The 24,891-nt window shown below is 43.6% G+C and overlaps 1 long non-coding RNA gene across 4 annotated transcripts in view; it reads right to left on the bottom strand.

Moving 5' to 3' along the window:
• Positions 1-12,345: 12,345 nt before the first annotated feature.
• Positions 12,346-24,891, bottom strand: part of LOC149446038 (uncharacterized) — a 128,508-nt gene continuing 115,962 nt past the window's right edge. For all 4 annotated transcript variants that reach the window (XR_016306274.1, XR_016306276.1, XR_016306275.1 and 1 more), the window contains one exon: positions 12,346-17,846. This is a non-coding gene — a long non-coding RNA (uncharacterized LOC149446038). The remainder of the gene's footprint in view (positions 17,847-24,891) is intronic.

The raw sequence follows: 24,891 nt of genomic DNA, 5'->3' as shown, positions 1-24,891 counted from the left end.
TCCTAAATAAAACACCAAAACCAATTTTCAAGGACTGATTTCTGACTCTGGATGCATGCTTTTGTGAAGATGTATCATGCCTGGCTATAGTGGGACCCAAATCTTCTAGTGACTCCTAAGGGGGTAGTGCTACAGTTCTGTGCAGAGGTGAGCCTCAGACATTGCTTCTAGGTCTTGCACTGGCCATAGATAGTTTACATTTTGGCTGGTTCAGCATGGACTGGACAAATTTCGATCCATGTGTGGAGGTGCCTGCTTGACGGAAGTTGATTTGTTAACAGGGGCGGACTGACCATTTGGAAACTCGGGCACTGCCCAAGGGCCTGGGGTCAGTAGGGGGCCCCATGAGATGCCCCTGGTACATTTTTTATAGGCTTTTTTTGAGTTTGGGCAAGGACACAGGGGCCCCATGATCCCCTATTGCCCGGGGGCCCCATGAGTTATCAGTCCGCCCCTGTTTGTTAGATTGACTTTTGTTGAACAAGCTTGATGGAAAGTTTTTCTCAATCAGATCCGCTGTCAGAATACAATGTCCCGATGGTAAGGATTCTTCTATCCATCTCACTTGTATGGATAGAGGAATCCGATTGTTTTGGGTTTTTTTCTTCTTTGTTCAATCTTCTTTGTCCAGCTTAAGACCGCCACATTGCTAAATTAAATGGAAAAGTGTCCTTTGCAAGTTCTGAGGCTTAGATGAATACTAGAAGGGGCACTAACATTTTCCTATGAACTAGTATTGCTGTAATTGTAGTCACTAAGCATTGGTGCACCATATGTAAACCACCTGCTGTCTATAATGGGCCATAACTGTAAATAAATGGCACCTATCTGCCAGATAAGTGGAATACCAAAGTAACAGTTAAAATTAAAAGTAGAATCAAACTCTGATTATGTCACGCAGAATCTCAAGCAGTTGACGGAGTGTACAGGAAACATAATGTGCCATCTGTATGTGATTTGTCTGTGAAACGATGAAAGCACTGGAACGTAATTCAGCCATAATTTCCAGATTTCAGCAAGACAAATTTATTTTTTTCTTTTACTCTTATAAAAGAAAAGTGATATACTGCACCGTCAAACCATTTTAGCAAATGATCCTTCCAATACAGTGCGGCTGCTTCTCTTGGAGCATTGTATCTCTGTGCTATCAGTGGTAGACATAGGCTCCCCTGAGGCTCAAGGTCTAACTAATGTCCATTTTCTCCAGGAATCAAGGTTAGCAGGTTCTCTGCTGACACTCCTAGGATAAAGATTCAACTTTATATCACTGGAATAAGCTGATGTAGGAACTGAAGACTTATGTGATGGTCCAAATCAAAGAACAAAACCTGCAGGACATGCTATGGTCAGAGAAGGAGGAATCAAAGAACAATTTAAAGCCCAACTCTGAAAATTCATAGGCTAACTCTGAAAATTCTCCCTTGCGATCTGGCTGAGCCCACACTGTAAAGGTCAACTTCTCCTTGATTTTAGGGGAGAGTAAAAGCACCTTTACGGACCTAATCTTCCACTACCCTGGCAGAAAGCATTTCATTTTTTTTATGTATGTGTTTCCTTTGGAGGTATTCCACCACTTCCTGTCTGATGAAAGTGTAGTCACCTGGAATGTTATACTGGCCATGGACTGATGGAAACTCTACCAGTTCAGCAGAGACCAGCTGAACATTTCAAAAATAATTTTTGCACAATGCCTGTAGATACTGAGGTGAGTAAGAACTAGTCTTAAAGGAGAAGCATGGCCAAACCTATTTTCTCTCCTATGGATTACAGGAGTGCACATCGTTGTGCGCTCCTGGGACCTGTCACTCAGCCGGGCTAAACTTTGGAGACATCGCAACTTTAAAGGGATCCACCCAGATGCCTGGATCGGCAACTGGCTCAGCCTCTTAGCAAGCTGCCGAGAGCCTGAGCCATTGTTCCCACCCCCTCCACAGCTGAACACTCCAGTGAGCGCTGGGCGGAGCAGAGCAGAAAGCCGGCAACTAGCAGTCACATGACCTCTGCTCACTGAAGGCTGAGAACTGATAAGTGGTCTTTGATCCCTCAGTTATCAGTCTTAGAAGTGGGGGGGGGATGGTGGGGAAGATGCATGGAAGTTTATTAAGTTGGAGGAAACAGGAGGAATGCTTTAAGAAGGCAGTAATGGGAAAATAATCAGGTTTGTATTAAATATAAATAGATGAATAAAATAAATACAAATAATAAAATAAATATATATAAAATATAAATAATATGAATATTTTTTTAAATAATGTAAAAATGATTTTATTTATAATATATCTATATCTATCTATATATATGAGAGAGAAAGAGAGAGAGCGATATATAGACATAGATGATAATTATTATTATTATACAGGATTTATATAGCGCCAACAGTTTGTTCAGCGCTTTACAATATAACGGGAGACAATACAGCAACAATACAGTTCAATACAAGAGGGTTAGGAGGGCCTGATCCTGGGAGATTACAATCCATGTTATACTCCGCTCCTCGCAAGACCTCCTACTCTCTAGCTCCCTTGTCTCCTCCTCCCATGCGTGTCTCCAGGACTTCTCCAGAGCTTCCCCCATCCTCTGGAACTCTCTACCCCAATTTATCAGACTATCGCCTACTCTGCTCACTTTTAGGCGATCTCTGAAAACCTCTCTCTTCAGGGAAGCCTATCCTGCCCTCGGCTAATAATGGAATCTTCTACTCTTCCAACCAGTCCATCCCCCACAGTTACTACCTTTTGTACCACTAGCCCCTCCCTCCTAGATTGTAAGCTCCAAGGAGCAGGGCCCTCCTTTCCGTCTTGTATTAAACTGTATTGTTGCTGTATTGTCTACCGTTATATTGTAAAGTGCTGAGTAAACTGTTGGCGCTATACAGTTCAATACAAGAGGGATAGGAGGGCCCTGTTCCTTGGAGCTCACAATCTAGGAGATAAATTAATAGGATAAATATATAGATATATATAGATATATATATAGATATATAATATCTATATATACACACAATACAAATAATAAGACATTTTGTAAATAAGTTAAAAATAATTTTATTTATATACAGTATATAGATAGATAGATACAATTTTATTTACAATATTAAAAATAATCATTTTTTTAAAGGTTTGTAAATAATAAAAATTTCAAAAATAAATAAATAAATGTATCTGTTTCTGGATTTAAAAAATAAATAAAAATGAATAATAATAAAAATCAGAAAATTAATAAAATAAAATCATAACAAATAAAATGTAAACAGATGTGCACGTCTGGCAAACAGATTTCTGGAAGTTTGATCTCTCATTTTCACACGATCATATCCCTATGTGTGTGACCAGCTTTAATGACCCTTACCTCCACCCATTCCATGTCATCTAAGATCTGATGTTCTACTTCCCTGATGGCGGTGCTCCCTCTGTACACGTTCTATACTGTAACTGAACGCCTTGCTCTTGTTTGGTTCACAACGCTCATTTCTAGCACGCACTTGTCTTACAACAAATGTTAATTCTCGCTCACATATCCCCTTTCTGAAACTGCAATCCATTAAAGAAAGTTTATGGGCTGCCAGCCTCGACTACAGCAAACCACGAGGAATGATAGATACAGAGACCATGTAAAATAATATGGATCCCAGTTGTAGAAGGCTGTAGCCAAGATCAAAGGGAGCAATTGTTTAAACTGCATGACTTCAAAATATTCCCATTGTTTTGAATTATTCCTGATATCTGGCAAAAGTGGAGAAAGGCCAGGGCTTCCCCCAATGATCTGCTGAGCGCACTGTCAGCACGGACGAGAAGAAATGAGCTATGAGGCTGTTTTAATAGAATATGTTTTGGCTGTATAGTTTACATACTAAGAAAGCAATTTACTTCATGGCGCCAAGTAAGGATGTTTAATTCTTCAGAACGTATCTCATGTTTGTTGACAATGGCCCATAAATAAAACATGATTGCTGCTGTAATTTATATGGCTGCATGTGTAAACCTAGCGATCCCATTCAATTAGCCGACAAAATAAAAAGTGAGAGAGGATGTCTTTCCATCAAACCAGGCATTAGCCGTGTGTGGGAAGGTAAGTGAAGGAAATCCTGACAACCTGGAGATTTTCACACATAGGAATTCAATTTTCCCCTATTAGCATACTAGCATCAAACTGATCGCCCGATGACAGCGCTGTTTACGGCTGACTCACAGCGTCAACATGTTTATTCATATTATGAATTTGGAATATTTATTAGTTATTGGAAGAACTGTCATTAGAGTTGAACTTCAGGCAGAGGTAGAAGACACAAATGAATGCAGCTCTGTATTCATTAATTTGCAGTTTTTAAATGGAAGCAGTTGAAGTACCTGAGTTTGACTTAGTATAAGGCCCTTGCAGTTGCTGTACAGCAGAGCTCAAAATGGTAGAGGATGAAGTAGCACAAGGAGCCAATCAGAAACATGCTGACAGTAGGAGCAAGCAGAGTGACAGAAAGATGAGTTAATCAGTCTACTGCTTCTCCTTTCATGGTCCAGTCACAGGCTGGGGCAGGGACAAGGTCTGTAACTGTTTCAGAACTGCAGCAGAGAAATATAAGGTTTCCCTTAGGGATGAGCTTAGGGTTGTCCTGAACCAAGAAGGAAGCTGTCAGGGTCGGGCCAATAGCTGCGGGCATGAGATTCCCTGCCCCCGCAACTGCACATACACAAGGGGTGGGGATGCTCATAATATCACAATTTGGTCAATCACATTGACCTAATATGGCCATGCAACCATATTAGGTCTATTACCTTTCAGTGTAGAGGTTGATGGTATCGCAAGTAACCCACCCTTTTGTGTAAGTCTAGCTGCATGGTGGGACATCCTGAAAGTTCCTTCTTGGTTCAGTTGAACATGAGATTGGACCAAACCCATGCTTCATCTTTTCTTCTTCTAGCCTCTTCCCCTGCCAGACAAGGCCAGCTGGCCCAATCAGCTATGACCAGGGCATTACCCACCCCTCATCTGCATGCATACAAAGGAGCTGGTTGTGATGTCATTGACCCAACATGTCCATATTAGGTCAATGATGTCACAAGCAACCCAGTTTTTTGTGTACGTGCAGCTGCAGGGTGGAAAATCCTGTTAGTTTCCACCCAGGTTCAATCTAACATGGAACAAATCCAAGCCAGACAGGGCAACTCAGCCCAATCAGCTGCAACGGGGGCATTTCCCACCCCACAGATGCGCAAACACAAAGGAGATGGAATTCTCTCAATGTCATTGACCTAATATGACCACATTGCCATATTAAGTCCATTAAGTCAATTACATTTACCTATTTACATTAGGTACTTATATTGCCCTAATAAAGCCATATGGCCATATTAGTTCAGTGATGTAACAAGCAACCCACCCTTTTGTGTGCCTGCAACTGGAGGGTGGAGAATCTTGACAATTTCCATTTTGGTTCAGTCTGACATAGTGTTGGATCAAAACCCAGACAAACCAAGCTCACCCCTAGCTTCCTTGCCTGCCAGACTGGGAAGGACAGCCAAATCAGCTGCAAACCATTTCACCAACCTGCAGAAGCACAAATAAAAAGGAGTTAGGATTCTCATGATATCATTGACCTAATATGGCCATATTAAGTTAATTGGGTCAATTGACCTAGTTACATAGGGTACTTACATTTACCTAATATGCAGGGGCGGACTGACAACTCATGGGACAATAGGGGATCATGGGGCCCCTGTGTCCTTGCCCAAACTGAAAAAAGCCTATGAAAAAGGTACCAGGGGCATCTCATGGGGCCCCCTACAGACCCCGGGCCCTCGGCACTGCCAGAGTTTCCAAATGGTCAGTCCGCCCCTGCTAATATGGCTATATTAGGTCAATGATGTTCAACTAATATGACCATGTGGCCATGTTAGGTCAATGATGGCATGAGCATTCCCTCCCCTTTGTGTTTGTATATGAACTTGCATGCCTTGGCCGCAGCTCATTGAGCCAGCGGGGATGCTTTGAAGTGACAAATTCTCACAGGTTCTGCTAGACTGGGCTCCCAAACCCAGCTCAACCCTATTAGGGGCTTATTAGATCTCCGGCAGGATCAACAGGTAATTATATATATGTGCCATGATTTTAAAAAGACAAAACATAGGGAAATGTGCATGTTTTGCCTTGATGTACTAACCAGGGGAAGACTGACCATTTGGAAACTCAGGCACTGACCGAGGGCCCGGAGTCAGTAGGGGGCCCCATGAGATACCCCTGGTACCTTTTTCATAGGCTTTTTTGAATTTGGGCAAGGACACAGGGGCCCCATGATCCCCTATTCCCCGGGGGCCCCATGAGTTGTCAGTCCGCCCCTGATACTAACTTTGTTTAATTTAATTATTACCCAGTCATACACATGAGTTTAGACCAGTGGTTCTCAACCTTCCTAATGCCGTGACCCTTTAATACAGTTCCTCATGTTGTGGTGACCCCCAACCATAAAATTATTTACCCAGTAATTATAATTCATGAGTGTCGTTTTACCTCCAATACTGCTGCTTTCAACACAGTAGCTGCTTTTAACAGAGTAGCTGCTTTCAACACAGTAGCTGCTTTCTACACAGTAGCTGCTCTTTACACATCGGAAATATGTGTTTTCTGATGGTCTTAGGGGACCCCTGTGAAAGGGTCGTTCGACCCCCAAAGGGGTCGCGACCCACAGGTTGAGAACCACTGGTTTAGACCATTATGGATACACCGGCATAGCAAGTAGAACAAGTCAAACCTTTTACTTCTGAAAGTTGTGTTTATATATCTTATATAGTTTACTACCAGGGACGGGCTGGCCATTTGGAAACTCGGACACTGCCCGAGGGCCCGTGGTCAGTAGGGGGCCCCATGAGATGCCCCTGGTACCTTTTTCATAGGCTTTTTTGAGTTTGGGCAAGGACACAGGGGCCCCATGATCCCCTATTGCCCGGGGGCCCCATGAGTTGTCAGTCCACCCCTGTTTACTACCGACGCACTTCTAAACTGGAAAATACACACATGGCGTGCTGTTTGTTTTTGGTACGCCTGCATTTTTATATACATGCTGTGTTAATTGATTTACTTACTGCAGAAGCCCGTGTCTTTGAGTTTTTTATTTATTTAGGTGAAAACCATGTGTACATACTGTATACAGCTCCAATGTAATACAAATTGCTTTTTACTTCAAGGGCATGCAAGGTATTACAAGCATTTACATAGTGCCAACAATTTACACAACACTTTACATATTTTCAAGGATCTTAGAGTCTAAGGTCCCTATCTCATATGCATACATACAGATACTGGGGCCAATTTAGTCATAGTCATAGCCAATTAACCTACTTGCATGTATTTTGGGTGTTGGAGGAACCCAGAGTATCTAGAGGAAACCCACGCAGATAGCGTCCTGACTGGGATTTGAACCGGGGACCCCAGTGCTACCAAGCAGCAGTGCAATCACATTATAAGACAGAACATTTAGATCCAACTTGTGAACCAGGGCTTCCTGCTAAGCACTTCGCAATTTTATTTTCAGGATTGTAAAGAGCCCCCAATTAGAGCAGACCTTTACACCAAAACCTATGTTTGTGCAAATGCAACCTTACCCTCTGCAAATGTAAGAAGGCAACATTTTATTTACCTTTTTTTTAATTAAAATTAAGCCCTTGCCCATCCATTACCTCCATCCTTGCCTAGGCCAGAATAATGAGTACTACAGCCACTGGCTCCTCTGATATATATACACGTCAGACATTCCAGAAAGCATAGGCGTCCATAGAGCAGCAGGACGAGGGCGAACCTGGTAGCTGTGTCATCAAGAGGCCATAAACTTGGAAGGGACAAGCTGACAGCTTGTCCCTTCCATAAACTTGGAAGGGACAAGCTGACCCCCTGATGACATCAGAGGAGAAGATGGTGGTATGGGACTTGGCATCTAGCAACTAGTGGCAGGTTACAGCAGGACAACATTGGACAACATTGGACTTGCTGGCCAGGAGTGAATGCTATTTAAGGACAACCCAGCATTACAATTAAGGGGGTTTCAAGAAAGTACTGTGGAGTATGGGAGAGTGAAGTTCCTCTATAAATACCAGTTTCTGTGCTGGGGGAGGACTGGTCTAACCATTTTCATCTATTTTGCACTGGAACAGCCCATCCACCTGCCTCATGTCATTGGATCTAGGCTACCAAGCTGCATGGATCCATGTGGCAGGATTGGTTATATATGGTAGCAAGACATATTGTGGAGTGCTGTCATACAGCCAAGTATAAGAGCAGACAACAAAAGATACCAGTTATTAACTACAGTGGGGCAAAAAAGTATTTAGTCAGCCACCAATTGTGCACGTTCTCCCACTTAAAAAGATGAGAGAGGCCTGTAATTGGCATCATAGGTAGACCTCAACTATGAGAGACAAAATAAGAAAAAAAATCCAGACAATCACATTGGCTGATTTGGAAAGAATTTATTTGCAAATTATGGTGGAAAATAAGTATTTGGTCAATATCAAAAGTTCATCTCAATACTTTGTTATATATCCTTTGTTGGCAATGACAGAGGTCAAACGTTTCCTGTAAGTCTTCACAAGGTTGGCACACACTGTTGCTGGTATGTTGGCCCATCCTCTATGCAGATTTCCTCTAGAGCAGTGATGTTTTGGGGCTGTCGCTGGGCAACATGGACTTTCAACTCCCTCCAAAGGTTTTCTATGGGGTTGAGACCGGAGACTGGCTAGGCCACTCCAGGAAATTGAAATGCTTCTTACGAAGCCACTCCTTTGTTGCTCGGGTGGAATGTTTGGGATCATTGTCATGTTGGAAGACCCAGCCACGTTTCATCTTCAATGCCCTTGCTGATGGAAGGAGGTTTGCAGTCACAATCTCACGATACATGGCCCCATTCATTCTGTCCTGTACATGGATCAGTCGTCCTGGTCCCTTTGCGGAGAAACAGCCCCAAAGCATGATGTTGCCACCCCCATGCTTCACAGTAGGTATGGTGTTCTTTGGATGCAACTCAGCATTCTCTCTCCTCCAAACACGACGAGTTGTGTTTCTACCAAACAGTTCTATTTTGGTTTCATCTGACCATATGACATTCTCCCAATCCTCTTCTGGATCATCCAAATGCTCTCCAGCAAACTTCAGATTGGCCCGGACATGTACTGGCTTAAGCAGGGGGACACGTCTGGCACTGCAGGATCTGAGTCCCTGGTGGTGTAGTGTGTTACTGATGGTAGCCTTTGTTACGTTGGTCCCAGCTCTCTGCAGGTCGTTCACTAGGTCCCCCCGTGTGGTCCTGGGATTTTTGCTCACCGTTCTTGTGATCATTTTGACCCCACGGGGTGAGATCTTGCGTGGAGCCCCAGATCGAGGGAGATTATCAGTGGTCTTGTATGTCTTCCATTTTCTAATTATTGCTCCCACAGTTGATTTGTTCACACCAAGCTGCTTGCCTATTGCAGATTCAGTCTTCCCAGCCTGGTGCAGGTCTACAATTTTGTTTCTGATGTCCTTCGACAGCTCTTAGGTCTTCACCATAGTGGAGTTTGGAGTGTGACTGTTTGAGGTTGTGGACAGGTGTCTTTTATACTGATAACAAGTTCAAACAGGTGCCATTGATACAGGTAATGAGTGCAGGACAGAGGAGCCTCTTAAAGAAGAAGGTACAGGTCTGTGAGAGCCAGAAATCTTGCTTGTTTGTAGGTGACCAAATACTTATTTTCCACCATAATTTGCAAATAAATTCTTTCCAAATCAGCCAATGTGATTGTCTGGATTTTTTTTCTCATTTTGTCTCTCATAGTTGAGGTCTACCTATGATGCCAATTACAGGCCTCTCTCATCTATTTAAGTGGGAGAACTTGCACAATTGGTGGCTGACTAAATACTTTTTTGCCCCACTGTAAATAAGCACCTGATTCACACCTAAGTTCTAAGTTCCAAAGTACTCATCAACCAAAATCCCATCCTTTTGAGTGCTCATTCACCTGTAGCTTAATGCCTGAAACTCAAAAAGCTACATCTGAAGCAGAATGAGGCTGTTTCAGCAATATAGACTTCAATGAAGGGACCTGAAAAATGCATGAAAGCCAGAAAATCTTCTGTGCTCCTATTTTGTGTCACTTTGCTTTCTATGAGGTTGCCTCAAGTGTCTAATAGGGGCCCTTCCACTGGTCATGGTGAAGCTTAGCCATGAGTTTCAGCAGTTTCAGGAAAATCAGGCCCCAGTAATGAAGTGAAACTAACGTAGAGAACAACACAGAGAACATTCTCTAGCTAAAAAAGACAGCAGGAGTTGTTTTATGGTACCTGCTCTTAGGCAGGGCATTTTCTTTTAAAAGTTAAAGAATTCTAGAATTCCAGTTAAAGAATTCCAGGTATGGACATATACACTCACTTATTAGGTGCATCTGTTTGATTGCTTAGTAACACAAATTGCTAATCAGCCAATCACATGGAAGCAGCTCAATGCATTTAGACATCCAGGCGTGGTGTAGATGACTTTCTGAAGTTCAAAGCAAGCATCAGAATAGGGAGTAAAGGGGATTTAAGTGAATTTGAACATGACATAGTTGTTGGTTCCAGACGGGCTGGTCTGAGTATTTCAAAAACTGCTGATTTACTGGGATTTTCAAGCACAACCATCTCTAGAGAAATTGTAACCAAGCAACGTTTTTCCAATCTTCTATTGTCCAATTTTGGTGAGACTGTGTGAATTGTAGCCTCTGTTTCCTGTTCTTAGCTGACAGGAGTGGCACTCAGTGTGGTCTTCTGCTGCTGTAGCCCATCTGCTTCAAGGTTGGATGTATTGTGCATTCAGAGATGGTATTCTGCATACCTTGGTTGTAACGAGTGGTTGTTTGAGTTACTGTTGCCTTTCTATCATCTCAAACCAGCCTGCCCATTGTCTTCTGACCTCTGACATCAACAAGGCATTTTCGTCCACATAACTGCCACTCGCTGGATATTTTTTTGGACTATTCTCTGTAAACCCTAGAGATGGTTGTGTGTGAAAATTTCAGTAGATTAACAGTTTTTGAAATACCAGACCGTCTGACACTAACAATCATGCCACGTTCAAAGTCCTTTAAATCCCCTTTCTTCCCCATTCTGATGCTGAAGTCGCCTTCACCATGTCTAGGTGGTTAAGTGCATTGGGATGCTGCTATGTGATTGGCTGATTAGCAATTTGTGTTACCAAGCAATTGAATAGGTGTACCTAATAAAGTGGCCTAAAAAAGCTTCCAGGTCATCCAGTTATGGTATAGACATAGTTACAGTAGTCCAAGCTGGACCGATGTAACTACTTACAAATATACCATACCTGGAATTCTTCTTTAAAGTGCTGTGCAGGTTCATGTGAACAGATATGTCTGTGTTGGGGCTCTTTAAGATGACCATACATTTATCGAAATTTGGGTGGTTCAGCAGGGACATGCCAAATTTCAAGAAGTGTGTTGCCATCCTAGATCAAAAGAAGTTGATCTTGTGATCATCTTCAGTCAAAGATGTAAAAATGTAAAAAAGATGTAAAAAAAGAAAGTAAAAATTCTCGATCAGAGGCTGAAGCCAATGGAATAGTAGTTGCAGCTGCTGATTAGTGCATTCTGACAGCAGTGTGTCCTGGAGGACAGTTTTTTTTTCATCCAGCCTGCCTAATGGACTAGCAGATTTAGATGGACATGACTAACAAAATAAAGTGATTCTAAAGGCACAATTTATATTTTGTTTTTAAATAACAAACATATTATACTTACTTACCTGCTCTGTGCAATGGTTTTGCACAGAGCAACCCTGATCCTCCTCTTCTCGGTTACCCCGTCGGTGCTCCTGGTCCCTCTACCCTGCCGAGTTCCCCCATAGCAAGCTACCTGCGATGGGGGCACTCCTGCATGCTTGCTCCTAAGCTGGCTCTCTGTATCCATTGACATGCAAAGCGTCGCTCATCCCTGCCTCCTCTCTCACCTCACTGGCTGTGATCGACAGCAACAGGAGCCAATAGATTCTACTGCTGCCTCTCTGCCCAATGAAGAGAGAGAGAGAGCCAAGAGAGCTCTTATGCACATGGCTGGAACGAGAGTGGGCTCAGGTAAGTATTTAGAAGGGGCTTGGGGGGAGTTGCATGCAGAAGGTTTTACCTTAACCTCCTCAGCGGTCTGATTATTTCCGATTTTTTGTGCTGAAAGCGGTACATTTTTTTGCATGGAAATATGTAGTTTTTTATTGTAGGCTGCAATTTTTAGGAATAACTCACTGAAATCTGTCTGAACAAGAGTCTAGTAAACATCCCGGGTATGTTAAAATTTGAAACACGAAATCATAAATTATAATTTAATAAATAATCATAAAAAATAATAATATAATAATAATAAATTTAATTCAATAATATAATCAAACCGAAAACACTGAAATTTGAAATACAGAGGCAAATTCACACATCGCTGAGCAAAGTCGCAAAATCGTTTTCAGTGTCTGATGACGAATTTCCCCCACAAATCATTATCACTCAATTCTGCAAGTGGTTCTAATTTACTATCGCTGTTCTCTAGCCGGTCTAAAACCACTTTTGACGTAAAGGGACGCTTTTTGGACGCCATGGACTTTTCTAAGTTTCCAGGCAGAAAGAACAGTCAAAATGCAGACAGGGGACAGGACAAAGCACTCAGGACAAAAAATATGTGAAATGCATTGAAACAGCAATGTTTTACTATGTAATAATCATTTTTAAAAAAATGACATTTTTAAAAATTTCAAATTTCCCGCCGGTTCCGGCGCCCATATGTCCCGACGTCACAGGGACCGGAACACGGAAGCCGGATGCCGGCATCGGCCGGAGGAGATGGCCGGGGACGCTGCAGGTGACAAGGACAAGGTAAGTGCTGCAGGGACTCCCTGAGCAACGCCACATGGTAAGCCCGAGTGTTGCTCGGGGTTACCGCTCTTGGTACTCAAATTTTACCCCGAGCTACACTCGGGAATACCGTTAAGGAGGTTAATGCATAGAATGCAATAGGGAAAAAAAAACCTTTTGCCTTTAGAACCACTTTAAAGCCGAACTTCAGATAACACTTTTTAGGCAGTTACAGGGGCGGACTGACCATTTGGAAACTCGGGCACTGCCTGAGGGCCCGGGGTCGGTAGGGGGCACCATGAGATGCCCCTGGTATCTTTTTCATAGGCTTTTTTGAGTTTGGGCAAGGACACAGGGGCCCCATGATCCCCTATTGCCCGGGAGCCCCATGAGTTGTCAGTCCGCCCCTGGGCAGTTACAGAAACCATTTTATTTTTTTTTCTTTTGGGATAAGGTTTTACATAAAGGAATAAAATCAGATCATTGTAAGCACCCCTGTCAATAGTAAATGACTTGTCTCAATGCTCTAACTGCCACTTTTGCTGGACAGCTTGGCCTGGTAAAAAGGGTTGAAAAATAACAGACTGACTGGCCAGATCAGCAGGTGAAAATAACGGAAAAAAGCCTAAAAAAAGAAAACAAATCTAAAGATTGGCAAGCTGCAATATATTAAATTTCAGCTTTTGGGTTTATATACGCTTTAAGGACTTGCAATGAAAAGATCATGACGACCCTCCATAGACACACGTTGTGTACAATAACGAATTAAAAAAGGTTGTAAAAGCTAATGTTTTGTTTAACGTTATTGAACAGGACCATATGCCTCTGGTGACCTTGACGGAGATATTTTAATTTAAAACACTGAACTTGCAAAGGTTTCAGATGAAAAATCAAAACCTGCCTCGAATAAGAGAACCCTAACCTACGTGTTTATAACACAGTAATGTGTTTCATTATCCCCTATTCGGGAAGGGGTGCTGGAAGTATGTTTTCCCTCCCTCCCACAGTGCACTAGGTGTAAGCACACAGCATATATAATAAAGAAATAAAAAGAGCTGAAAACCTATCTCCAGTTTTTCTGGATGAAAGCTTTTTTTTTTTTTCTTTTTCCCTTTAAACAAATCCCCATTCAGTGAACTGTTAAAGTAATCTAGGAGGTATAAATCTTGTAAAGGCGTGCAAGGCTTCCATTTGTTCATTTTTTTTTTATGTGGATGGCTGTTGACCTTGATCTTCTACAGGCAAGTTATAGTCTGCTTTCTATGCACTATTTAAAAAGAAGAATTGAATGGTTTAAGTGGATACTGACATCTAAGTCAACAAATCTGAACACTTGAAACTAACACGCGGGTAAATATGACAGGAGATATAACGCCTTTGTTAAGCACTGGCAAACATACGGCAAGCTGAGGCTTCAGAACTGCGGGTACCGTGCCAGTCCGTGAAAGGAAAAACATTAAACGCTCTCTAATAAAAAACCAAAATATTTTACACCGCTCTGCAGATGGAAACATTAAAAGACACAGTAGTGTGGCTTAAAGAGGTAAAACCCCCAAAAAATAAAAATGTAACATTTTACAGTTTACCAAACTTTCAAGCTAGGCTAAAATCACAATACTTACCATCTCTTGCTGGTGCCGGCATCCCCTCCCTGGCTTATTCTAGGTGCAGTCTTCGACCATCCTGGTTGGTTGGCGTGAGTGCGGGACTAAACTCATAATACTTACCTCATCTTACCAATGCCACTATCTCCTCCCTAGGTTCTTCCAGGCGCAGTCTTTGGCCATCTTTATTGGTCAGTTTGAAAGCGGGACTAAAGTCACAATACTTACCTTTTCTTGCCCGTGCCAGCATCCCCTCCCCAAGTTCTTCTAGGTACAGTCTTTGGCCATCTTGATTGCATGAGAGCGAGACTAAAGTCATAATACTTACCTCCTCTTGCCAGTTCTGACATCTCCTCTTCGGGTTCTTCCAGGTGCGGACTTTGCCCATCTTGATTGATTTGCACGAGAGCAGGACTAAAATCACAATACTTACCTCTCGCCAGTACTGGCCATGCCACCATCTCCTCCCTCGGTTCTTCCAGGTGAGGTCTTTGGACATCTTGATTGGTTACGTGAGAGTGAGACTAAAGTCACAATACTTTCCTCCTCTCATCAGTGCCGACATCTCCTCTCAGTTCTTCCAGGTGTGGTCTTTGCCCCACTTGATTGATTTGCATGAGAGCAGGACTAAAGTCACAATACTTACCTCCTCTCACCAGTACTTGTATCCCTTCCCTGGGTTCTTCCAGACACAGTGTTTGGCCATTTTGGTTGGTTGATGTGAGAGGGGGACTAATGTCACAATACTTACCTCCTCTTGCCCATGACAGCATTCCCTCACTGGGTTTTACCAGGAGTGGTCTTTAGCCATCTTTATTGATCGGCGTGAGAGCGGGACTAAAGTAACAATACTTACCTCTATTTGCCAATTCCAACATTTTCTCACTGGGTTCTTCCAGGTGTGGTCTTTGGTCATCTTGATTGGTTACGTGAGAGTGGGACTAAAGTCACAATACTTACCTCCTCTCACCAGTACTGGCATATTCTCCCTGGGTTCTTCCAGGAGCAGTCTTTGGCCATCTTTATTGGTCGGCATGTGAGCCAGACTAAAGTCACAATATTTATATCCTCTTGCCTGTGCCAGCATCCCCTCACTGGGTTCTTCCAGGAGTGGTCTTTGGCCATCTTTATTGGTCGGCATGAGAGCGGGACTAAAGTAACAATACTTACTTCATCTTGCCCATGCTGACATCTCCTTCCCGGGTTCTTCCAGGTGCAGTCTTTGGCCAGCTTGATTGATCAGTGTGAGACTAGGACTAAAGTCACAATACTTACCTCTTCTCACCAGTGCCTGCATATCCTCCCTGACATCTTCTAGGTGCAGTCTCTGTCCACCTTGATTCGTGCTGTTAATACAAACTGAGTTTCGTATGGTTCCAGTGATGTAAACTGAGCTGTCCAGCAAAAATGGCAGCTAGAGGTTAGGGACAAACCATTTAAAGTGTATTTAAATATAAAAGCTAACATTTAATATATTTCAGTTTATTAGTCTTTAGTTTGGTGGCTGCATTATTTTTCCAAGCTTCTTTTGCTTTATTTTCACCTGTTGACCCTGCCAACAACACAAGACCTGTCCCAGGGTGACTATGTCACTCCTCCACTGTATCTATGGATACACTGTATCATATAACACTGACAAGGGCACTCACAATGATTGTTTTTTATTAATTTATGTAAAACTTTTATCCCAAAAGAAAAAAAAAACAGATGTAACTGCTTTAATTTGTTAATCAAGTCTCCGTTGCTACTACATCGGATGCCGTGGTGTAAAGCACGCTGCCACTGGACTCTAGAGCAGTGGAGACGTGTTCTCTGGAGTGACTAATCAAGCTTCTCTGTCTAGCAATCTGATGGACGTGTCTGAGTTTGGCGGTTGCCAAGAGAGTGGTACTTGCCTGACTGCATTGTGCAAGGTGTAAAGTTTGGTGGAGGGGGGAATATGGTGTGGGGTTGCTTTTCAGAGTTTGGGTTTGGCGCCTTAGTACCAGTGAAGGGAACTCTTAAGGCATCAGCATACAATTTCATGCTCCCAACTTTGTGGGAACAGTTTGGAGATGGCCCCTTCCTGTTCCAACATGACTGCACACCAGTGCACAAAGCAAGGTCCATAAAGACATGGAGGAGCGAGTTTGGGGTGGAGGAACTTGACTGGCCTGCACAGAGTCCTGACCTCAACCCCATAGAACACTTTTGGGATGAAATACAGTGGAGACTGTGAGCCAGGCCTTCTCGTCTGACATCAGTGCCTGACCTCACAAATGTTCTTCGGGAAGAATGGTCGAACCTTCCCATAGAAACTACTAAACCTTGTGGACGGCCTTTCCAGAAGAGTTGAAGCTGTTATAGTTGCAAAGGGCCAACTCAATATTGAACCCTACGGACAGACTGGGATGCCATTATGTTCATGTGCATGTGAAGGCAGACCGACCAACACTTTTGGCAATATAGTGTATTATATATTCTCAAATAGTACTATATTAGCCATTGCAGAGAGTGGCCAGACGCATCATAAGGACACAGCTGTACAGATAAATATGCAGTTGATTCAGAGTTAACTGGACATGTTTAGGGTTGTGTCCGTTAGCGAATAGGGTATGCTTATAGGTGCATATTGTTTATGTTTGAGGTCAATTTGAAATGCTTTTCATTGCAATTTGTTAATCTGTTCTGTACCACATATTTTTTTTCTGTTCTGTTGTTGTTTTGAACTGTATTGGGTTCGTATTTTTCTGATATATGCCGATTAGTGGCAGTTTAGGGCTACTACAGCTCTTTAATTTATGTGACTCAGTATCTCACTCTGTCCTTCCCTCCTGTTTAGTGCTAGCTCAGTCCTAGCTAGACCTTCCCTGTTTTTTTTACATGTTCCCTCAGTCAGTGTTAGTTCTTTACGGAGACAGGGCTTATTAAAGTCATTATCATTTTGCACTTCAAACGACTGAAAAAGCAACCTTATTGAAGAGTTAAGCTGCCTATGGATGGTGACAAGTCGGCAAGCCACCACACGATCCTGACTGACTGGGTCTATGGAGGTATAGTAATGCATATAGAAGCATTTGAAACAGAACAGATCCTTCTTGTATATTTAATCTGTAGTCAATGTGCATTTAATTTGTAGTCAATTTACTTCTGACCTGAGCTGCTTCAGGTTCCTTTTACTTTCCTTTTAACTTGTTTAGAGGGGAAAGCAGATCCTATGCAAACAAAGCCCATATACACGAGCCCTGCTGCTGTCCCTTTGCTAGAGTCAGTTAGAAAGTGAGTAGGTTATGTCAAGACCCCTCTGCAATCAGCCTTCAGCTGGTGTATCTGTTATTGCAATTGGTACCAGCGCCAGGAACTCATTTGTTGGGCATATATCCAGCCTCTGGTCAGTGTTCATCTGTGTCACAGCCACCTTCCTGGGATTTAATATAGAAAGAGACATTAAAATTAAACATTTACTGTACAATGAAGGATACCACTACACATTATCACAGTTTATTATTATTATTAGATTGCAAGCTCTTATGAGCAGGACCCTCAGTATTTTAACTGTGCTGTCTACCTTTATATTGTAGAGCGCTGCACAAACTGTTGGCGCTATATAAATCCTGTATAGTAATAATAATTATTATCACTCCAATATTTGTCCCTTAAACCTTTCCTGTCCCCTCCTAACCGCCCTTAAGCGGGTCTTAATGCTGGGAGGCAGGACAGACTTACCGATTAGGTGAACAATGTGATTGACTCTCACAGTGGGCACTTGAAACAGAGAAGATGTCTGTAACAGCTCGGTCACTGTGCTGGGAGCACACAGAGAGCACACTCTCAGCACAGAAACCTTGGCCCACATGGTTGCATATGTGCAGTGCATGGTTGTTAAGCCCCCCCCCCCCCCCCACTTTGCTTCCGTACATGTGCGTTAAGTGGTGGCAAGAGGTTAAGACCAACAGTATTCTTTGGTACATATCATTCAGGTTTTCATTACCCATTCAGGTGGCAATTATTGCCCTTATTTAAGGAAAGAAGGCAGCAAATGTTGTACATGCTGGTTACAGTGCATTTCTCTCTGAAATTCTGAGGAAAATGGGTCGTTCCAGACATTGTTCAGAAGAACAGCGTACCTTGATTAAAAAGTTGATTGGAGAGGGGAAAACATATAAAGAAGTGCAGAAAATGATAGGCTGCTCAGCTAAAATGATCCCAAATGCTTTAAAATGGCAACCAAAACCTGAAAGATGTGGAAGAAAGCGAAAAACTACCATTCAAATGGATAGAGGAATAGCCAAAATGGCAAGGACTCAGCCAACAATCAGCTCCAGGAAGATCAAAGAAGGTGTAAAGTTCCCTGTGAGTACTGTTAGAAGACGCCTATGTGAAGCCAAGCTATCTGCAAGAAGTCCCCGCAAAGTCCCACTGTTGGAAAAAAGACATGTGCTGAAGAGGTTACTGTCAGCACCTGTGGTGGTGAGCTCTTAATCCACAGCTTGGGGTTCCCCAGGGCGTGGAGTCTAAGCCCCAGCCTGCTTGTTCACCAGAGCCCATGATGGTGGGGATGGACTTGGAGCAGGCTGGAACCAGGTCGCGGCCCCCAGGTACACCCAGCTGTGGTAGAAGAGCCCGCTAGCGGGAGCAAGGTGCAATGGGAGTAGGCTAGGAGATGCAGAAGACAAGCCGAAGTCGGGACAAGTGGAAGATGAGCAAAGTCAGGAACGAAGCCAGGGTCGGTACACAGGAAGACAATGTAGAAGAGACGTCAGGGACAAAGCCAGGGTCGGTACACAGAAACACTAGAACGGATACTTGGAAGCACACTGGGGAGCACAGACAACAAACATTGCTCAGGCAATGTGGGACAGACTAAGCAGGTCTTAAATAGACAGGCAGACAAGGAGGCGGGCCAGGAAGTGATGAAAGGGAAGAACATAAAACCCATAGGTGAGCAGAGAGAGAGACACACATGTGAAGGAAACACAAACAGCAAGGAGGTAAGACAAAGGAACAGGAGGCTGCAGGCTAACTTGTGACAGTTACAATTTGCCAAAGAGCACATTGACTGGCCTAAAGAGAAATGGCGCAACATTTTGTGGACTGATAAAAGTAAGATTGTTCTTTTTGGGTCTAGTGGCCGGAGACAGTTTGTCAGACGACCCCCAAACACTGAATTCAAGCCACAGCACACTGTGAAGACAGTGAAGCATGGTGGCGCAAGCATCATGATATGGGGATGTTTCTCATACTACGGTGTTGGGCCTATTTATCGCATACCAGGGATCATGGATCAGTTTGAATACATCAGAATACTTGAAGAGGTCATGCTGCCTTATGCTGAAGAGGAAATGCCCTTGAAATGGGTGTTCCAACAAGACAACGACCCCAAACACACCAGTAAACGTGCAACATCTTGGTTCCAGACCAACAAGATTGACGTTATGGAGTGGCCAGCCAAATCCCCGGATCTTAATCCGATAGAAAACTTGTGGGGTGACATCAAAAATGCAGTTTCTGAGGGAAAACCAAGAAATAGAGAAGAACTGTGGAATGTAGTCCAATCATCCTGGGCTGGAATACCTGTTCACAGGTGCCAGAAGTTGGTTGACTCCATGCAACACAGATGTACAGCAGTTCTCAGAAACAGTGCTTATACAACAAAATATTCATTAAGTGATTCAAAGGAAAGCAAAATCTTCAAACATTTTTCAGTTTATATAGTGAATGTTTGAGTTTGTAAAGAAGAATACAAACACTGCTATTTTTTTGAACAGTTTAATATTCACTTTTCTTCAATTTTTTTAGAGGAACAACACAAATTTGATATATTTTTCTTCATGTTGTGATTTGGAATAGAATGTGTCGTGTCCCCAATGCATTTGTGTGTATGGAAATAAAAGCTATTAGAAGGATTTTGAGCTTTATTCACTTTTTTCAACACACTGCTATTATTTTTAACACAACTGTACATCATGAAGGATGAAGCCAAAGCTCCAGGGTTTAAGGCACAGAAGGACAGAGTTATGCTCATTATGCTGGTTACATGATCAAACCACACCTCATCTACAAAGCAGCGAACCTTAGGGCCCTCAAAAACAAAAATAAAAACCTGCTGCCTCTCTACTGGATGCACAACCCTAAGGCCTGGATGACCAAAGTCCTAGCTTCAAACTAGTTTCACCAGTACTTCATCCCTGAAGCCAAGGAATACCTCCACGACTTAGGCATGGACTTCAAGCTGTTGCTCATTAGGGATAATGCTGGCAGCCACCCTTTGGATTTGTATTAAGAGGGAGTCCAGATTGAGTTCCTCCCTACCAACACCACCTCCCTCATCAAACCTATGGACCAAGGTGTGATCCGTGCCTTCAAGGCTCTTTATACCCGTAATTTTCTCCAACACCTTGTGGATGCAATGGACATGGACGAGAATTTTACATTAAAGGGTTAGTGGCGTAACTTTACAATCGCAACACGCCTGTCAGTCATCCAAGCTGTTCTTAAGGAGATGAAAAAGGAAACCCTCAAAGCATGCTGGAAGAAGCTGAGGCCAAAGTGTGTCCATGACTACAAGGGCTTCTCACCAGAAGTAATTCAGCATGAGGCTGTACACAAGGTTGTGAGATTGGCAAAGATACTTGGTGGCAAAGGTTTTGACGATATCACTCAAAATGAGGACAACAACCTCATTGATGCCCACTCTAAAACCCTGGCGGACTAGGATTTGTTGGAGTTAACAAAGTCTGCCAGCGAAGAGGAGGAGGAAGCAATAGATCAAGAGGAGGAGGAGCAGGGCCTGACACTGGAACTTCTGTCCCAGATTATTAGGACAGCAAAGGAGTTGCAAGGGATGATTGAAGCATGGGATCCCTATATGGTTGGGGCACTCAAAGTTAATAATGGCTGCCATTCAAACAAATAAAGCCCTCCTCATCACCATGAAGAAACAACGACAGCAATTTCCCATCACAATGTTCCTCAAACCTATCAATAAAAGCCAGCACGAAACCCTACCAAAAGAAGACCAGTCAGAAGATACGACTCCTCGAGAAGCGCATGAAGAAGAGGCGTCACCCAAGGAGCTGTAAGTCCTGTTTTGCTGTGCAGTCATTATCTTCATTACATACCTTCATTGTACTGCACAGCTAATTCATCATCTTCAATCACTATCATTCATTATTGGTGAGTACCCATAAGTTTTACTGTATGTTTATTTAATTGAATTATTACTGTATTTACCCTAAAAAATAGGCATTCTTTTTTACCACATCCACAATTCGCGGTTTTTCACAATTCACGGGTGCTCTACAAACATAACCCCAGTGAATTTCGGGGTTTGACTGTAATATGCTACATGGCCATGTTAGGTCAATGTCATTGACCTAATAAGCCACATGCCAAATAAAGTCATTGTCACTGACCTAATATGGACATATGGCCATATTAGGCCAATGATATCACAAGGAACCCTGCCTCGTGGACAATTCCCCGATAATTGGCCCAGCACTGACAGCTGCCCTCCAGGCTCAGATAAACATGGGTTCAGACGAAACACAAGCCCTTTCCTAAATGAAAATATTAGGTCAATGTCATTGACCTAATATGGCCACATGGCCATAAAAGGTCAATGATATCACAAGAAACCCTGCCCCTTAAAGTATGTGAAGCTGCAAGATGGGCAATTCCTCCTTGATTGGCACAGCACTGACAGCTGCCCTCCAGGTTGAGTTCAGACTGACCCCAATGCCATTCCTTTTTAGTTATTATATATGTCGCCTGTATAGATGTGCAATGTGGAAAATGTATGTAAATCATGAGATTAGCTGCACAGAATCGCAAATCCTTTAGCAGATAATTCCATACATTGTTATTAGATCATATATACTGTAAACATGTAACTCAATTGCGTAGTTAGATGATTACCCAGAGTTTCTGAGGTTGCACACCGATGATGTCTCTTTTAGATGCCCCACCCACAGCTTCATACATACAAAGGGTTGGGGATGCTTGTGTTTTCATTGACCTAATACTGTCACATGACCATATTAGCTCAATGTCATTGGTCTCATGGCAATATTAGGTAGGTGATATCACAGTGTTATGGACCAGCCGGCGGTAGCCTCTAGCGCTCCACAGACCGGGATTCCCCAAGGCGCGGAAACTAAGCCTCGACCTGCTTGTTCACCAGGGCCCCTGATGGTGGGGATGGACTTGGAGCAGGCCAAAACCAGGTCACGGCCCCTGGGTGCAACCAGTTGTGGTAGAAGCACTTTCCGGTGGTATATAGCAGGTGAGAGCCTGATGTGAGGAGGCAGAGTGAGCGAAGTCAGACAGGCCAGGTCGGTAATGGTGGAGGCAGGACGGTACAAGCGGCAGGCAGAAGGATAGACAGGTCACAGGCCAGGTTCGGTAACGGGAGATCAAATGTGCAGGATTAAGCAGGAGAATGGTCAGACAAGCCAGGGATCGGAGCAGGAGACAGACAGCGAATCAGTGTCAGGCAGGGTCGGCAACAAGGCAATCTCTCAGGAAACACAGGATACAGGTAAAGACCATACGGCAACTTGTGCATAGACATAGCCTGTTTAAATAGGGCGCCCTGCGCCCTCATTGGTGCATGCGCAAACGGCGTTGCCATCGCGGGCGCCCAGGTCCTAATGCCCGCACGCTAGTGCGCCCCGGCATACCGCACATGCGCAGACCTGTGCGCCGAGGTAAATCCTGGGGTCCCTGATACACAGTCAACCCTGCCCCTTTGTGAACGTGAAGCTGCAGGGCAGGGAATTTCCCACCCAAATCTCATTGGCATCTCCAGGCTTGGCCAAACATGAGTTCAAAACCAAACCCGGTCTCATTCCTAGTTAGGAACAATGTGCGTCACCTGCCTAGCTGTGCGATGTGGAAAATGTATGTAAATTACAAGATTAGCTGCACAGAATCTCAAATCCTTTAGCAGGTAATGCTGTATATACAGTAACACACTGTTTAGCTGCCTGTTCAAAGTTTTAGTAAAGTGGTAGTAAAGTCTGTACAAACAAAAACCTTTCCCCTGTAAGTCAATGGCATAATGTGCTAATATGCATTGCATGCCAGCACATTATGAAACTCTTACCTTAAAACTAAGCCCTTTAGCAGCGCACTGTCACCACTGACAGGGCTTCCATCTTCACCCGGTATTCTTTCTGGGTTTGCAGGCCATTTGAAAAGCCAAGCCAAGATGACGACACTCCTGCGCATGTACACAGGAGCCACGATCGCAGCACAGAACTCTGAAGGGACGGCATTCTCAGTATGCATTCACTTCAGAGCCCAAAGTGCATGCACTGGTGATGTCACTGACTGTAGAAATAGTGAATATCTCGGTGCACGTTTAGGAGATATTATTTGTACCTACAGGTAAGCCTTATTATAAGCTGACCTGTAGGTACAAGTTACATAGTTACAAAGTTAGTCCGGTTGAAAAAAAGACACACGTCCAACTAGTTCAACCACTGAAATTCCACAAGAAATTCCTTCCTGATCCCCCCGAGAGGCAATCGGATATTCCCTGGGTCAGCTTTACCTATAAATGTTATAGCCAGTTATATTATGTACATTTAGGAAAGAATCCAGGCCTTCTTTAAATCAATCTACTGAGCTGGCCAGAACCAACTCTTGAGGGAGTCCATTCCACATTTTCACAGCTCTTACTGTGAAGCAGCATTTCCATATTTGGAGATTAAATCTCTTTTCCTCCAAACATAAATGGAGGGGGTTTCTTGTGACCAGGGGCGGACTGACAACTCATGGGGCCCCCGGGCAATAGAGGATCATGGGGCCCCTGTGTCCTTGCCTAAACTCAAAAAAAGCCTATGAAAAAGGTACCAGGGGCATCTCATGGGGCCCCCTACTGACCCCGGGCCCTCGGGCAGTGCCCGAGTTTCCAAATGGTCAGTCCGCCCCTGCTTTTGACCCCCTCACCGACCCAGCAGCCCACCTGGCGACAACCGAAGGAGCCCTCCATGCCTCAGCGGGGAGAGGAAAGCGTGCCTAGGCCCTAGCCCAGGGGGCTAGCGGCTGCCCTGGTGCTTTACCCTCCCGTCTGCCCAGGAATGCAGTCGGAGCTCCCGTTCTGGGCAGGGAGAGGTCTCCCACGGCCTCCTCCTGTGGTGAAGGCGGTGAGTCTGCCAGGAGCCAAGGGAGAATCAGCCCGACCAGAGGACGCCAGCAGCGGCGAGTAGGGTTGCCACCTCACCCCTTTAAAACCAAACACATATTAAATACACAGATTCTGAGGCTAATGTATTGCAAATAAGGCACAGTGAGTTTAATTACCACCTTAGGCCTCTTTCACACGGGTGTTCTGTATGTCCGTTTCTCATCTGTCCGTTTACGGATGAAAGACCCATGTATTTCTATGGACTAGTGGATGTAAATGGATGATCATCCGTTACACTGTATCTGTTAATGTCTGCATCTGTTAACATCCGTTTT

This window comes from Staurois parvus, unplaced genomic scaffold, assembly GCF_062004578.1.
Source record: "Staurois parvus isolate SC_StPar_1 unplaced genomic scaffold, SC_StPar_1.0 ptg000698l, whole genome shotgun sequence".
Classification (NCBI taxonomy): domain Eukaryota; kingdom Metazoa; phylum Chordata; class Amphibia; order Anura; family Ranidae; genus Staurois; species Staurois parvus.
The sequence above is the reverse complement of the archived record's forward strand: the minus strand, read 5'-3'. Positions and strand labels throughout refer to the sequence as shown.